Source organism: Belonocnema kinseyi, chromosome 1 (genome assembly GCF_010883055.1).
Source record: "Belonocnema kinseyi isolate 2016_QV_RU_SX_M_011 chromosome 1, B_treatae_v1, whole genome shotgun sequence".
Lineage (NCBI taxonomy): Eukaryota > Metazoa > Arthropoda > Insecta > Hymenoptera > Cynipidae > Belonocnema > Belonocnema kinseyi.
Genome location: NC_046657.1, coordinates 84,429,732 through 84,447,963, shown reverse-complemented (window position 1 = coordinate 84,447,963; position 18,232 = coordinate 84,429,732). Strand labels below are relative to the sequence as shown.

The 18,232-nt window shown below is 24.2% G+C and overlaps 1 protein-coding gene across 4 annotated transcripts in view; it reads left to right on the top strand.

Moving 5' to 3' along the window:
* The window catches only part of LOC117175417 (ATP-citrate synthase), a 94,036-nt gene that overhangs the window by 24,150 nt on the left and 51,654 nt on the right, over positions 1 to 18,232 (top strand). The window contains exon 1 of one of the 4 annotated variants that reach the window (XM_033365382.1): positions 9,491 to 9,623. The exons of the other annotated variants lie outside the window; for them this stretch is intronic. The gene's annotated coding sequence lies outside the window, so the exon portion shown is untranslated. Of the gene's footprint in view, positions 1 to 9,490; positions 9,624 to 18,232 lie in introns of those variants that run through there. 4 annotated transcript variants of the gene reach the window in all.

Below are 18,232 nucleotides of genomic sequence, written 5' to 3'. Positions count from 1 at the left end.
TTACAAATTTATCTTGATTAGTTGAAAATTCGTCTTTTTTCTTTAAAAATTGATTTTTTTTTGTTCAAAATGTAACTGTTTGGTTTAAAAATAATTTTTCCTGGCTGAAAAATTAACTACTTGGTTGAAAATTGAACTATCTTTATCAACACTTTTTTGTTTGGTTGAAAATTCATCATTTCAAATATGAATTTTCATCAATTATCGAAATTGATAATAAAAAAACAAATCATAAAAAATATATAATCGCGCGCGTAGCGATTGTGTTTGTTTTCTAGTAAAAATTAAAAATTTTAGATGTGCTATCTACAAGATTCGACTAATGCAAAATATTCATGTACAATATTTTTTTTATCATAAAAATTCTGCGTTGCTAATATTTTACAATTTTATATATTTATTTATTTTAATTTGTGCAGCGCGCAAAATTCAAAAACATAATTTTTGTATTCTCTGCTTTGTGACTTTTTTTTACATGATTTTTAACGTTAATTACTGAATAGTTGTTCAATGTACATGAATAAATTCTGAATATTTTTTAAGTTTTCTGTATTTTTACTAGAGAAAGTGAAATAATAGTTTGGTTGTGTTGATAAGCATTTATTATCAAGCGGATTACCATTGTAGAATACTGAGACTTACTGAGCGAATTCTGGCGATAAGCATAGAAATGTTTGAATTGAAAAGATTTTTATCCTTTAAAGATTATTTCCAAATTCAAACACGTAATTATGAATATTGAGTTGCAGTTAAAGGACAGTGACAAAGAATTTCACATCTGTGTGCTTAAGAGAACTGAAAAAAAAATTAACATTCACTGTTAGAAAAATCTTTATTAAATTTAATACAGATGTATATGAAGTCATTTGCATAAACGGTATTTGAAATTTAATATACATGTCGGAATAGCAGCGTGCATGAAAACTCAAAGTATTTTCATTTTTTTTAATCTTGTCCAATATTTGCAATTAAAGTACTAATCTAGAATTCGTCGATTGAATTGCTATTTATAATTAAAGTGCAACATATGGGTCTGTTGTTTATTTGTGTAACTACACATTTCGATTTGAAATCCAATTTTATTTTTGGACAACTGGAAGAAGATAGCATGTCTTTTATTAAGAATCAAAAAATACTGCTAAACTCATATTTATTTTGTGTAAAATGAAATTATCTGAGTGATTCTCGTGAAAGTAAATTAAATTTAATGTTCACGCTTCTCAATGATGGTTTCATATAATTGAGATATTAATTTCAATATATATTGGTATTTTAGATTTAATACTTTTTTAAACAGCTTTGATTGATTAAAAATTTTATTGTTTAATCAAAGCCATACATATTCAGCAGAATTAAAATCTATATTTGACATGAGAAAAAGTAACTTTATTGTAAAATTTCAATCAAAAGTTGTTTTTTTTTTTAGCAATAGGTGATAAATTACTATTTTTAATACTTTAATTGCGTTATTGAAATTACAATAATTTTTTTTTAAACTAAAACTCACTCAAAAAGAGGAGGTTTGAACAAGGAATGGAGCAATTACTTTTTCAGTTACGATAATTAATTTCCAACCAAGAAAAAGGGAATTTTCAACAAAATTGTTAAGTTTACAGCCAAACTGAGAAATTTTGTATGAAAAAAATGAATTCTTAACAAAAAGTAAAATAGTTGATGTTTCCATCAAAAAAATATTTGGATGTAGAAAAAATTGTTGGATTAAAGTAAAAAATAAGAATTTTTAACAAGTTTTTTAAATCCTTAACAAAAACAGACTAATTTTCATACAAACAAATAACTTTTGGCAAAAAATTAAGTTTAGACCCCAAAAATATGCATTTCTACAAAAATAATTGAATATTTAGCCAATCAAATTAATTTTCAACAAAATAGTTAAATTTTTAAGCAAAGGAGTTATTTTTTGCCCAATACTTGAATTTTCAACTCAAAAGAAAAAGATAAATTTTCTGCCAAAAGTAGATGAATTTTTAAACAAAAAGATTAGTTTTCTATCAAAAAAGATTAATTTTTAATAAAATACATGAATTTTCAACAAAATAGTTAAATTTTCAACGAAACAGATGCATTTTCAACGTCTTTCAAAAAAGATAAATTGTCGAGAAAAATAAAATAGGTAAATTTTTAGTTAAAAAATTAATTTTAAATAAAAACAAATTAATTCTCAATGAAAGAAATTGATTTTCAATCAAAAAGGTTCATTTTTAACAAAATGGTTTAATTTTTTACCCAATTGGTAAATTTCTAAACACGATGATTAAAATTCTATCAAAAAAAAAAATTGCGACAAAAAATGGAAGTTAAATTTCATGTTAAAAAATGAAATTTCAATTTTAAAAAACTAATATTTAATCGAGCAAATGAATTTTAATCCAAAGAGATTAACCTTCTACCAAAGAAGATTAATTGGTAACAAACAAGTTAAATTTTCAACCGAACAGGTGAATTTGGAACCAAGATAATTAAACTTCTATTAAAAAAAGAAAAATTGCAACCAAAAATGGAATAGTTAAATTTTTAGTAAAAAAACTATTTTTAATTTAAAAAAAAAAACTTTTTTTCAATCAAGGAAAAAAATTTCAACGCATCAGATAAATGTTTAACCAAGAAGATTAAACGTCTATCAAAAAAGATCAATTTTAGTAAGGATAAGGTTTTATAAAAATATGTAGGCGGAAAGATTGTTAGGAATGGAAATCATGTAAACCTTTAGGAGACACATTATGAATAAAGAACAAAATTAATAACATTTTCAGTTGAAAAATGAATCTTCAACTAAAAAGATTAACTTTGTACAACAAAATAGTTCAATTTTCTATCAAACAGATGAATTTTGAACCAAAAAGATTAATTTCTACAAATAAAAAATTATTTTTAAATCAAGAAGATTTCTACAAAAGGAAAAGAATTTTCCATAAAAAAGTTAAAAATAGTTATATTTGTTTTAATTTTTCTCTTTTTTGGTATAAAATTAACCTCTTTTTTTGTTAGAAAGTTAGCCTTTTGGGTTGAAATTTCATTTGTTTCATTATAAATTAGTTTTTTATTGGAATTGATTTTTTAACTAAACATTAAAATATTATTTTTTTTTCGAAATTTTTCTTGTAGTCATTTAATCTTTTGGGTACAAAATTGAACTATTTCGTTGAAAATTCATTTTATTTGCTTAAACACTTATTTCTATAACTGAAAATTAAACTATACTATTTTTGCTGTTGAAAACTTATCTTTTTTATTTATGATAGTAAGAAATTTATCTATTTTTTTTTTTAATTTGTCTTTTTTTGTATAAAATTAACCTCCTGTTTAAAAACTTATGTATTTTATCAAAATGATTATTTTTTAGTAGAAAATCAATCTTTTTGTTTGAAATTTCGTTTCTCTGATTGGAAATTAATTCTTTAACTAAGAATTTTACTGTCCCATTCTTTGTCGAAAATTTTTTTATAGATACTTAATTTTGTTGCTGAAAAATCATCTGTTTAGTTGAAAATTTAACTGTTTCGTTGAAAAATTATTTTATTTGGTTATAGACGTATTTATCTAACTGAAACTTTTTTATTTTTTGTGGAAAATTTATCTTTTTACATTCTCATTCATAATGAGAAGGTCTTAGTTTTATGCGAAAAATGACTCGCGGATTTCATCAAATGTTGACTTTTTGAGCAAAGATCGAGTTCGTTAACCAGAATTTTTTAAATAAAAATTCAAATAGTTAAAACAAAGCAAGATACGAAAAGAGATAGACCGACAAAAGAGTGTGCACGTAAAAAAGGTCTACAAATTTATCATGAATTACTTTTTTATAGGATTAGTTTGTGTTTTATTGATGAAAAACAACATTCAAAATAAAGGAAATTAAATTTGTGTACATTAGTGTTACATCAAAAGTGTATTATATTTGATATAAACGTGTCGAGCCTAATTTAAAAAAGTTTAAATTGTGGACAAAATCGAGTGCGAAGCACGAGATACGTGATGAGAATGTCTTCGTTAAAGCCGAAAGAGCTTTAACAACGGAGATTTCACAATCTTAAAATTATAGTTTTCGATCCATTAACCTTTGATTTTAAAAGGTCTGTGCACGAATGTGAAAAAAATGAAAAGACCGAGCGGGATGTGCGAGAACCATCAGTCGCGTGCCGTAGGTGCACTCAGACTTTCGAGTGAAGCCCTTTTAACAAAAGAGAATTCACAATCACAAAATTACTGTGGTGGATGCTTTCAGTTTTAGTTTTCAAAGGTTTGCCCAAGAATATGCGAAAAGTACAAAGACCGAGAATGTAGCGTGAGACAAATGCACAGTCGAGCGCGAAGCGCGCGATAAATGCATCATCGAGCGCGAGGACCAACAGTCGCGCACTCAAACTCGCGAGCGAAGCGCGCTGGTTTTTTCGTTCGACGTCACATAAAATTTGTTGAGTGTAAGGCTCGTTTGTTGGTTCCACACCAATCAATTTAAAAAAAGGTAATTAGTGCGCGCTATACGCGCACAATATTGTCATTAAATAAACTCGTTAATACCTATAATGTCAAATTAAAATAGAAACTGAGGAAAATCATTAGAGAATAAGAAACGCATGTGTGTCAAAGAGCAAGCGAAAGATTCTAACATCGAGTTTATATTATTTATCTACAAAGAGACTTCAAAAAGCAGGCCTTGGCTCGGCTATTTACGTGCATATAATTTATCAGAAATAACTATGAATAGCTTTGCGAATTTATTATTAATCTTGATAAACGAAATTATATTTAGAAATCGTGTTAATTGGCAATTGTAATTGTAATTTAGATTTAAAAGTTATTACAATTATAATATTTCCCGAAATATAATGTTGTAACTTTTCAATTCCTTACCATGTTGAATTTTAAATGCATAATCTTTTACGATTCATACATGGAAAATTTATAACTGATTATTCCAATATTTAATGAGTTTTAAATTCCTCACAATGTACGATTTTAAATGTGTAATCTTTTTAGATACATAATTGGGAAATTTTTACTGAATATTCTAATTTTCTATGCATTTTTCTATCCAATTTGCATTTGTTAAATAGTAACTGAAAATGTTAAAATGCTTTCTATAAATGGATAATTTGGAAGCAATTTTGTTCTATTTTAAAATTTTTGTTAAAAAATGTACCGTCTCTATAATGTTTCCTAGTATTGAAACAAAATGACCATTTTTAATGTTTATTTATTATTTTTTCGTAACTAAATATAAAAAGTTTAAGAAAATTAAAACATTTTATTTAAAAAAAACGCCCTTTTATAGCATTACGATAGGAGAAAATAGCTGTAAAAAATAATAATCTGTTTAAACAATTATGTTTTTTAAATTGCTGTAATTATTTCATCACTTTTGCCTTTTTTTGTTGAGAATTAAATTATTCTAGTTAAAATTTCATCATATAAGTGTAAAATTCATCTTTTTCGTTTAAAATTCTACTATTCCAGTTGCAGATTCATCATTTCAGTTGAAAATTCGTCTTTTTGTTTGGAAATTTTTTTCTATAGAAAACGATCTTCTTAGTTGAAAATTAATTTTTTTTCTTAAATTAATCTTGTTGGTCAAAAATTCATCTTTTTACTTGAAAATTCACCTTTTATGTAGAAATTAATCTTCTTGGTTGATGATTCATCTGTTAGGTTGAAAGTAAATATTTTCGATTAAAAACTCAGTTATTTTTTATTTAAAATTCATCAATGTATTTGAAAATTCATAATTTGTGGCATAAAATCAACTATATAACAGTTGAAGATTCATCGTTTCATTTGAAAATAGTTTTTGTTTGTTTGTTGAAAACATCTTTTTTGTAGACTTGAATCTTCTTTGTTGCAAATTCAACTTTTTGTTAGAAAATTTGTCTTTTTTTTTTTTAAATCGTAGATTTCAAATTATTTATGTCTTACGGTTCAATCATAAATCAAAAATAAATTATGAGTCAAAAAAACATTTTCTTCGAAACTCAGATATTTATTTAATAGAAAAATCTCCTTTTAATCCTCCTTACGTTTCGGTATACGTGCGTACCTTTTTTAAAGGTTTTTAACCTGAGTTGATGATGGTTCAAAATAGTCAAACAGATCAAATTTCAGTAAAAAAAAACAAAACATTGAAATCAATTGTTTAAAAAAAAATTAATTAAAATTTATTCATTTAGAAGTCTCAAAAATACTGAGACTTCAATCGATTAGACTTAATTCTTAAAAAAATATATTGAGAGAAAACCAAATTAGCTTAGGTTAGGACGGACGAACAGAAAACCGTAAGACATAAATAATTTGAAAAATACGATTTGAAATCAATAAATATCAACGGTCGAAGAAAGGATTGATTTGTTTCATCAAATCACTTTACAATTTGTCTTTTTTTCTAGAACTTCATCTTTTTGTTTCAAAATTCTTCTTTTTTATGAAAATTAATCTTCTTGTTTGAAAATTGATATCTCTTGTTTAAAATTCAATTGTCCTAGTTGAAAAATTATAATAAACATTCAAATAATTCATAAAATATAGAATATTCAAGGATTTCAGGGATTCGACAAACTACAGATTTGACAGAATTTAGGATATTTGGAAAATTTGCCTTGCTCTCAATATAAAAATCTTAAATTGAAAGAAAGAAGTGAACGTTTTATATTTTTACTTTTTTATATGATGAAGTAAGGTGGTTAAAGGCGCAATGTTTGCTTGAAATTAAAAAATTGCATTTGTAATAGATTTGATTAATATTTAATTATTTTACTGACAATAATATCAGAACTCACAAATGTTGAAGGCTTCTTCTTTTTTTCAAATATTTTGAACCCTTAAAAAATGAAAAACTTATTAACTTAAAAAGAAAAAGAAAAATCCGAAGTGTTGCATCAAATATATTTATTTGAAAAATATTAATTTCCAATTAATAATTTCTTTTTGTTATACAATTTCGAAGGTTTTAAATTTGTCCCAATTTTATATATATTTAATATTATTAACTTGTATTAATAACTAAAATAATTGTTTTATATTAAAGCACCTAATATTACGATTTAATTATAAAATTTAAATTTATACCAACAAAAAATTTCTGACGCTGTCAACTGAGCACCATATCTTACGACCTAATTATAAAATTTAAATTTTTACTAACAAAAAATGTCTCACGCAGTCAACTTAGAAGTTTTTCATATTTTTATGAGTGACATGAGTGCCGTGTCAGTCTAAAGCCCGTGTATCAAAATTGACTATTACTATTTTAATTTTCATTATTTAAAATTGCTTAGTTATCAAAATATTTTTAATTTGTAATTTACTAGAAAATATACGCACACGATTTTGTTTATGTCTCACGCAATTTTTGAGTTACAATATTTAATTTTAAAGTTAAAAAGTATTTTTGGCCTCTTAAAATTATTACCAAAATTTTTTGAACTGAAACTTTCCAGTTTTTAAAAATCTATAAAAATTCAGAATTATATAAGAAGTATAAGAATAATTTTTCAATTTTTAATATTTAAACTAACATTTTACTGAGTGAATGTCACGAATTTTCAAGCATTTGAAATTCAAACAGTAATTTTTGAAACTTTAAAAATTTAAATTAATTTTTTTAAATAAAATTTATTATTGTATTTGTAATAAGTAAATAATATTTAAGAAGGAGTAAAAAAATTCCAAAAACTAAATTTCCCGACACTTTCAAATTCCAGAATAATAAAATTTCAGATTTTGAAAATTCCCAAATAATAAAATTCAGGAATTATAAAATTCTCTATTCATAAAATTCCCGAATTGGAAAATTCCAGAAAAATAATTTCTTCATCCAGAAATATATATGTTTTCAATTGATTTTATGTTCAATTTAAACAATAATCTTAGAAACTTTAAACATTAAAAATATTTTGAAAAAAAGTTGATTATTGTATTTTTAATAAAAAAAAAAAACAAATTTATTTACAAAAATTTAATTCTTTAAGTGCATGAATTTTATAATTATAGAAGTTTCTAATTCGGTTATTATATAATCTGGCAATATTGTGACGAGTATTTTATTATTCGAAAATTTTCCAGTTCGGAAATTTTATTTTCGGTAATTTCATAATTTGGGAATTTTATAATTCGGCACTTTCATAGTTTGCATATTTCATCATCAGGAAATTTTAGTATTCGGGAATCTTCCCATTTGGTAAAATTATGAACTATTAGGGAATTTTATTATTTAGGAATTTTCCAATTCAGGAATTTTATTTTTTGTGAATTTTATTGTTCGGGAATTTCCTTATTTGGTAATTTCATCGCTCGAAAATGTTATAATTCTGCAATTTTATAGTTTGTATTTTTTATAATTCGACAATATTCTGTCGGAAATTTTTTATTTGGGAGTTTTTAAATTCGGAATTTTATTTTTCGGGATTTTTCAGGACTTTTCAGGATTTTTCAGGGCAATTTTCTGTCAAGACTTTCGAAATTCGTTAATATTGTAAACTGTTGGAAATTTCATTAATTCGGGAATTTTATTGTTCGGCACTTTAATAGTTTGGATATTTTATAATTCAGCAATTTTTTGTCGGGAATTTTATTATTCATGACTTTTCCAATACGATAATTTTATAAGCTGTTCTGGTATTTTATTATTCGGGAATTTTCCCATTCGCTAATTTTATTATTAGGTAATTTTATATTTCAAAAATTTTATAATTCGGCATTTCGATAATTTGGATATTTTATAATTCATCATTTTTCTGTTGGGAATTTTCAAATTCAGGAATTTTATTATTCGAGAATTTTCCTATTGGGGAATTTTATTATTTGATAATGTTTCCATTCGGGAATTTTATTATTCGTGAATTTTTCAATTCGGTAAAATTGCAAACTGCTCGGCAATTTTATCGTTCGAAAATATTCGAATTCGGGAATTTTATTATTCGGGAATATTCCAATTCAGGAATTTGATTATTCCGAAGTTTTCTGCCGGGAAATTTATTATTTAGATAAGTTATTATTCGGGAATATTCCAATTCTGAAATGTTCTATCGAAAATTTTCAAATTCGGTAAGATTATAATCTGTTCGGGAATTTTATTATTTGTAGATTTTATTTTTCGGGATTTTTCAGTCAACCCCCATTCACTTTTTAATCTTTAATTGGATTTTAAAATCTGTTCAATACCAATTTTTAAATTGTTTATATTTTTAATTTACGGAATTTTCTTCATTTAACATAGAAAAGAACTGTATTTTTCCATGAATAATTGTATGCAAAATGAGCATGAAAATGATTTACAAATAAAAAGCCAGACTTCGAAATTACGAAAAGATGCGTGAAAAGTGCATTTACTGCTAGTCTTAAAATATGTAATAAGAAAACTTTTCCTTTTTTCTTGTCACGTGTGTCTCAGGCGAAAGAAGAGTAGTGGAACAAAAAAAAAAGTATAGTCGTACGATATAGTATCGCCAGGACGGGACGGGATTTGTAATCTATAACATATGCGATATCTCGTCACACGAAAAGTTCAGTTCAGTCATCAGGGATCAGTCCGTTTCGAGCGACTCGGCGGGTAGGACGTTTGGAAGGGGCCTGTCTCATTAATCCGTCCGTAAAAGAAACATTTTCCTATAGTAAGTGACATTTTTCAGTGTTTCCGGGTCGTTATACTTTCAAATCTCTCGATCAATGGTATCTGATTTGTTTTATTCTGACGTCAGTGAACTCCGTGACGGAAAAGCAGAATCAGTGACGAAACCAGATTTTCAGATCAGAAAACAAAATGATAAAAATATGGAAAATATTTAGGTTCTTGATGAAGTGGTTTTTCGCTCTAGGGTCCAAAAAACACTGAATTTAGTTAATAAATGACGTAGTTCACAAACTGGGTGTTTTTAATGTGTAATGAGAAATTTTTCATCTTCGGTTACTATAACAGTTGTAAATTATTATTACGGTATTTTATAAATAATAAAATATCTTTAAAATTAAAAATACACTTGGTTCAATAATTAACTAATTGAATTCAATTCTATTGAACCCTAAAGCCAGATCACTCCACTTTACAATTTTGTTCCCGAGGGTCAATGTAACCCCCCACTGGTCATTTTAGATTAATAAATAGGGGAGACCTCCCTAAAGTGAATAGTTATTAATTAAGAGGACAAATAAAAGAAGAATTAATTTTAATTTATTAACAAGTATAGTGTCTTGATTATTGATTAAATTAATTATTTTGCATAAATTAGTATTTTTAATAAATAATTATCCACTCTAGGAGGTATCCCCAATAGTATATTACCCATTAAGAGAATAATTAACTAAATATAAAAAAATTAGGGATTATACATTTTTACTTTTTCTTTAAATTACGATTTTCCATCTTATAATTAATTTAATTTATGATTGTAATTTGCAAAAAATAATTGCACTCGATTTGAGGTGAAAGTGTGAATTTAAATGCCAGCACGTGTATGAAAATAACTGTTTATTCTTTTTGTTTGACGCAGCAATTGTAAAGAACTTTCACTCTCGTTTTCCATGCAATTTTCCAAAGTAACCTTCAAAGACGCTCATGGAATTATTATTGTCATTTGATTATCATTTTCTGGGACACGTGTTTACCATCGTGACACCTGTCCGCTTGGTCATCATTTTAGTGACGAAATTCGAAACTACGATACTTTCACTTTGAAGTCTTAATTTTTTTTTTATATGCAAATTTATAGAAAGTTCGGTGAATTGTATAAAACACCGATAGTTTTGAGGAAAATATTTTTTAACAAATTAGACATTCTTCTACATATACAATATTGTGATATGTATTGTTTAAACTGTAAATATTTACTTAAACTTTTTTTCTTACAACCAAAAAACTTTAAATTGTATGTTTACAATTTTAATTTACAAGTATAAACTTCAATTGTACTTTAAAATGATTAGCATCATAAATCACGCAATTTTAATTTGAAATATAAATTAGAATATATATTCTTGAGAATCTTGAGAAAAATCAAAAATATGTTTCAAGATTTCAGGTATGACAAATCAAAATTTCAATAAAAAATTAATCTTCAACCAAATAATCCAAATCCAAAAAAGACCAGTGTTCTACAAAGTATTTAATTGAATCCTCAATCCTCCCGATCCATTACCGATCCATAACCGATCTGAAACAATTCAAAAAAAGTTTATAAATATTATTTATTTATTAAAAATACAATAATTAATATTTTATAAAAAAATATTTTTTTAATGTTTGAAGTTTCTAAAATTATTTTAACTTTACATATTAAAAATAATTGTTTTTTTGAAAATAATTGATTATTGTATTTTTCATAAATTATTAAAATTTCTTTTGAAAAAATGTTTAATTTTTCAAATTCGGGAATTTTCTATTTCGGATATTTGATAATACGGCAAGGGGGCGACTAAAAAATCGTGAAAAAAAAATTCACGAATAATAAAATTTCCTAATAATAAACTTCCCAAATTGGAGTTTTATTTCTCAGAATTTTTCAGTCATCCTAGCAATTTTCTTCCGGGAATTTTATTATTGGAAAATTTTTAGATTCGAAAACCTTATTATTTGGCAATATTCCAATTCGGGAATTTTATTTCTCGGAATTTTTCAATCGTTCCGCCCAAATGGACGACTTTTCTACAAAATAGTTAAATTTTTTAATTCGAATATGCGAATTTTCAGCAAAAGAAGTTTTTTTAACCAAATGATTGCATTTTTTATCAAGAAGATTAATTTTCTACCAAAAAGACGAATTTTTAACTAAAATGAAGAATTCGCCACGAAAAATGTAATAGTTCATACATCAATCTAAAGAGATATTAGTTTTTAATCCAAAACGATTGAATTAATAAGAAAACGAATTTTCAACAATATAGTTAAATCCTCAAAACCAAAACAACAAAGACTTTAATTTTAATCCAAACAATTGCAATTTTAATTTACAAAAAAAAAAGATAAAATTAGTATCCAAAGAGATGAATTTAAAAACTAGAAGGTCAAATTTTCAAAAAAATTATTGTTGAATTTTCCACCAAAAAAAGATTTTTCAGTCAAGAAAAAAAATTGTAGGCAAATTATAATTTGAAGGAAAAATTAATTTTTAATGAAAAATAAAAAATTTATTTTTTAAGCTTGTTTGTATATTTGCTTTAATATTATATAAATATGTATGATTTTCTTAGGTTTCGCAAAAAAATTCTCAAAGATTTTTGAAGATTTTAGATATACCATTTATTTTTATATCACAGGATTTTACCAATTTTGTTGCAAAAATTTGAGGCTGTTTAAAATATATTTAGGAAATATTTCTGTAAATGTTTCGGATTTTTTGTGTGATTTTTTTAATTATTCAACTTTTTCAAATTTGAACAAGTTCTGCAAAATAAAAAAAATTGTTGGTGAATAAAAAAATCGTTAAAGTTTTTTAAAAATATTAAGAACATCTTTTTATTCTCTTTTATTTATTATTTATTTCTTTGTATTATTATTAAATTTTTATCATTATGTTATTTTATTTATTCTCTTTGAAAAAGTTCAAATTTATTAAAAAGCTTACAAATTTTTTGTTTGAAATCTTCAAAAGTCTACAATTTCTTTTAAATCTGTTGAAATATTTTTAAGTTTAAAATTATTTTTGAAGTACGTTCTAAGCTTCTTGGCAATTCCTTTTCAACAAATTTGAAAATATTTTGAAATTTTCGAAAATCTATTTTTTTATATGTGGAATTCTTTTTAAATTTTAAACTGCTTTAAAATCTGTCAGATTTTTTTTTAAATTCTAAAAATGCTTATAATTTTTGGTTTAAATTTTTCAAAAGTCTACATTTTGTTTCAAATTTTTTGAAATCTTGTCCAATATAAAATTATTAAAAAATTTTTTTTTTAATTTCAACTTCTAACTATTTGTTTAAATGATTCAATTTTTTGTTAAATCCTGAAAAATTAATGCCAGATTCTTTCTCGATAATTTTAAAAATATTTTGAAATATTCTTTTAAAACTAATTTTGCAAAATAAAAATTCATTTGACATTTTTCGAAGAATGTTTCAAAAAAATGTTTATTATTTTGAAATATTTCATAATTCTTAAATGGCTTCTAAATTTTTTGTTCGTGATATTCAAAGATCTACATTTGTTTTAAATTATTTGAAATCTTTTCAAGTTTTAAATTATTATTGATATTTTGTAAATTCTTGTAAATATATTTGTTCATTATTTAAATCCTTCCTATTTTTTTAAATATTAAATGTTTAAAAAAAAATGCTGTAAAATCTTCTGGGTTCTTTTTAGAAAATTTTGGAAATCTTTTTCAATTTTCTCTTTAAATTAGTTTTCCAAAATAACTAATTTTAAATTAACCTAAAATATTACTAAACAAATTTTTTTATTCTCTTGAATGCACAGATTTTTTCATAAAATTTTGTAAAATTCAAATTTTCTGATTTGTGAGAAATGTTAATGAAAATTGGTATCCTCTTAAAATATTTCATAATTCTTAAGAAGCTTATTTTTTCGAGATCTTAAAAAATCTACATTTGGTTTAAAAAATTTTTAAATCTCAACCAAAAATAATAGATGAAACTAAAAAGTGAAGAAAATTTCATTCGATTTGGCCTCAGCAACAAAATAAAATAAAAAGTGTCCTTTTTTGTTTCGATTCTAAAAATATCTTGACTAATACTAACTATTAGTGTTTAAAAAATTGTATAATCCACTGGATAAACAAACAGTTAATGAATAATATTGTCGTACGATGGGATAAAAAAAAATAAAAAAAAGATCCCACGTGATAGTTTTGTATATACCTACATGTTTTTTTTGCAAATAAAGTGGTTTTCATTTTTCTTTTATGAATCCTTTGAAATAGAAAATATTTCCAATTTTATTTTTAAACATTGAATTGAGCCTAAATTGAAATTTAGATTCTTTAATGTATTTTCTTAATAGAATTTTTTTTTTTTAATTATACATTATAATTTTAAATACTTGAAAGGTTTTGTTAAAAATTCAAATGTTTTCTTAAAAAGTCATCTTTTTTGGTTTGAAAATTAAACTCATTAGTTGAAATGTTAGGTTTCTTGTTCAAAAATGAACGGTTGAGATGACAAATTTTTGTTTGAAATTCAATGATCCGTTTTGGTTGTGGATTCCACTATTTGGTTAAATTTATTTTTCAACATTCATCATTTAGTAATAATTTAATTCATTTTACTGAAAAAATTGTTTTTTTTTTCATCCTTTAAAATTAATTTGTTTAACTAAAAATTTAACTACTCTATTTTTTATTGAAAATTTATCTTTTTTTAGTAGAAAATTTAAATATTTGGTTGAAAATTCTTCTTTTTCGGTAGAAAATTAATCATTTTGGTTGAAATTTTATCTTTTTTGTTGAAAAATTAACTAAATGGTTGAATATGCAACTTTGTATTGGTTTGTTTGAGAATTAATAATCTTTTTTGGTTGTGGATTCAAATATGTTATTAAAATTAATTTTTTTTTTGTTGGCGATTAATTTTCAAACTGAAAATTTAACCTCTCCGTTTTTAATTGAAAATTTATCTTTTTAGTGGAAACTCAAACTTTTTGATTGAAAATTCATGTATTGAGTTGAAAAATCATTTATTTTCTGTAAAATTTATTTTCTTGTTTAAAAGTTCATGTTTTTTGTTAAAAATTCAACTATTTTATTAAGAATTCATTTTTGTTGGTGGAAATTTCATCTTTTTTGATGAAAATGAAATTGATGAAACTATTTATTTAAATATTATATTTTTCGTCAAAAATACATATTTTTGGTTGAATATTCAACTGCTTGGTTGAAAATTAATAATCTGTTATGTTTGGTTGGTTTTTGGATAATCCAATTTTTCGTTTGAATATTCATTCTTTGAGTTGAAAATTCATCTCTTTTTTTTTCTTGAAAATTTAACTATTTTGTTGAAAATTCTTCGTTTTTTTCGAAAATCGATTGATTCTTACTAAAAATTTACCTTCCATTTTTGTGTTGAAAATTGATCTTTCTTAGTAGAAAATTCAGAGATTTGGGTTATTACAATTTTGAACACTTCAATGTTTTTCATTTTTTAAATTCATTCTTAAAAAATGATTCCCAATTTTAATTTTAAAAAAAGTCTACTGAACAAAAATTCTGGTTTTTAAATAGATTTTTTTTAGTAGAACTCATTTTTTAAATATTATTTATCACAATTTTAAAAACTTCCAAAATTTACAACTATAAATAAAATCTCAATAATTTTGAATGTACAACTTACCATTTTAAAACCTTTTTTAATTTGGATACATTATTTTAAATGATTTTTTCTTATTGAAATTATTCAGCTTTTTCCACCAATAAAAAAAAAGAAAATTGGGACAATGGTCAAAGCAATTGTGAAACAATATTTAAATATCGTTTAAAAACGCGACAGCTGATAAGAAAGTTTTAGGAAACCATTAGTCTATTAAACGAATCACTTTTCTCTCAAAGGAATGCGGTTGGCCAACTTTTAGTCTTCGAGTTTCGGCTGTTTTTTTATCTCCGGCAATTTAACTATGGAAACCAGAACGGAATTCTTTCAGATGGAATGAAGGTTTTATTTCGAAAATGTTAAAAATTGTTATAAATTCACAATATTTATTAACTTTCGTAATTAAAATTCTAAAAATAAGGTTCAAGAAAATAATAATTTTTTTTAAAGTTTACAATAAAAATTGTTCTTTTTATTTCTGGGTAAGATTTACTAGAAATTTTTATAAAATTGCAGTTTTACGATAGGAATTGTAAAAGTTGTAATCTTATAATTCAAAATGTTTGAAAAGAATTTTTGCGATTTACAATATGTACAAATTGGATAAGAATTTAAATCAAAATTGTAAATTTATGTATACAAAAAATAAAAAATAGAATTAAGATTTCTGATTAATTGTAGATTTACAATAAGAAGAATAAATTTTGAAGAAATATTGCTGGAATTAACAGTAAGGATTCAATTTACAATTTTGAATTGCTAAAGATTCTAAACCGTATAAAAATACAATTTGGTATTCGAAAATTTTTTAAATTCAAAATTTTCACAAATCAATTAACTAAAAATTAAAAATTAAATCATAAACTAAAATCCAGGAAGTTTTCTTGACAAGTTTTTCAAAACAATTAGGCTGTAATAACGTAAGAATAAATTAGCAATAATCATTGAGAAACGTGTGACGAAAGCTTATCAAAATTCAAATTTGAAATCGGACGTGGTGCTTTAGAAAAAATACTTATCACTCCGAAACTAGTTGAAAGAATCGATTTAACCTGATCAGCATTGTCGCATTTTAATCGAATCTCCAGTACAATGAATGCAAATTATTCAGAATTGATACTCTTCGCCTTAAGAAAATTCTTCCAGTTCTTCCATTTTTTCTTCCAAATCAGCAAATAATAGTTTTCTCATTTAATTCTCGTTCTAAAAAATACTATCTAGTATTAGAAATCAATTTTAATCATTATTGACAGATATTCAAATTTTTTTATTATTTGACACTAATACTTTATTCTGCATTTTAATTAAATATATAAAAATATATTTCTTCAATATTTTAAGTCGTACTTAAAAAAGTTTTAGTATCATATATTGCAATTTGGAAGTCCGAATTTTTGTTGTAAATGTTTATGAATTTTTTTTATAATTAATACGTAGTGATAAAGAAACGTCTCAGTTTAGTATTGAGTTCTAAATGTTTTATGAATGAGCTCTGCATACTTATGTACGGCAGTTTTGTCACCTTTGACCCTCATATTTTACTGATCCAGAATGCTAACTTTTTCATTCACGTCATCTTTAAAAATCGGCGTTTTACATTTTTAGACGAAAACAATTTGAAAAGAAACTGAAAATACTGAAATCAAGTATATGCATGAGGGAAACACTAAAGTTCAAAGTGCAAAGATAAAAAACTGGAGACAAAGTTTCCCGAACGTAGAGTTACAATTTATTGATCCGGAGATTAACTTAATGTCAACAATTATTATTGTTTTATTGAACTGTAGTCGAAGGCGCGACTGAAAATCCCGAAAGATAAAATTCCTGATACTGTAAAATTTCCGAATAAGACACTTACCAAAATTATAAAGAGACGATTGAGTATTTTCGAAAAATGAAATTCCCGATGCTGTAAAATTTCCGAATAATAAAACTCCAAACTATAAAAAACCCAACTGTAAAACTTCCTAATTGGAAAATTCCCAAATAATAATAGTCCTCAATTATAAAATTCTTCAATGATAAAATTCCCGAATTGTAGAATTCCCGAATAACAAAATTCCTGAATAATGAAATTCCTCAATTATAAAATTTCCTAATAAAAAAATTCCCGAATACTAAGATTTATGAACTGTAACATTCTCGAATAATAAAATTCCCTAATTATAAAATTCCAAAATAATAAAATTCCCGAATAATAAAATTCCTCAATTATAAAATTCCCGAATAATAAAATTACTCAATTATCAAATTCTCGAATACTAAAATTGTTGAAACTGTAAAACTCCCGAATAATAAAATTCCTCAATTATAAAATTCACGAATAATAAAATTCCTGAATACTAAAATTTTCGAAATGTAAAATTCCCGAATAATAAAATTATTTAATTATCAAATTCTCGAATACTAAAATTTTTGAAACTGTAAAACCCCCGAATAATAATACAATTCCTCGATTATAAAATTCCCGAATACTAAGATTTACGAACTGTAACATTCTCGAATATTAAAATTTCCTAATTATAAAATTCCAAAATAATAAAATTCATCATTTATAAAATTCCCGAATAATAAAATTCCTCAATTATAAAATTCCTTAATTATAAAATTCCCCAATTGCAAAATTCCCGAATAATAAAAATTTTCAAATTTGTAAAATTCCAGCATAATAAACTTTCTCAACTATAAAATTCCGGATTAAAATTCTTGAATTAGAAAATCCCGGATTAATGAAATTCCTCAATTAAAGAATCTTTTGAATACTTTTTAAACCCTTTAAGAAGCTTCAATTTTTTTATTTCCAAGCATTCATACTTTTTTTAAGTTTAAAACAATTTTTATTAAATCGATTTTTTATCTGTTTAAGGCCTCTAAGTACGAGGGTGGATTGATAAGTTTCCGGCCTGACCAAGAAAAACAACGTTTTTAAGAATTTTTTTTTTTTATTTCTCAACATAATCTCCTCCAAGGC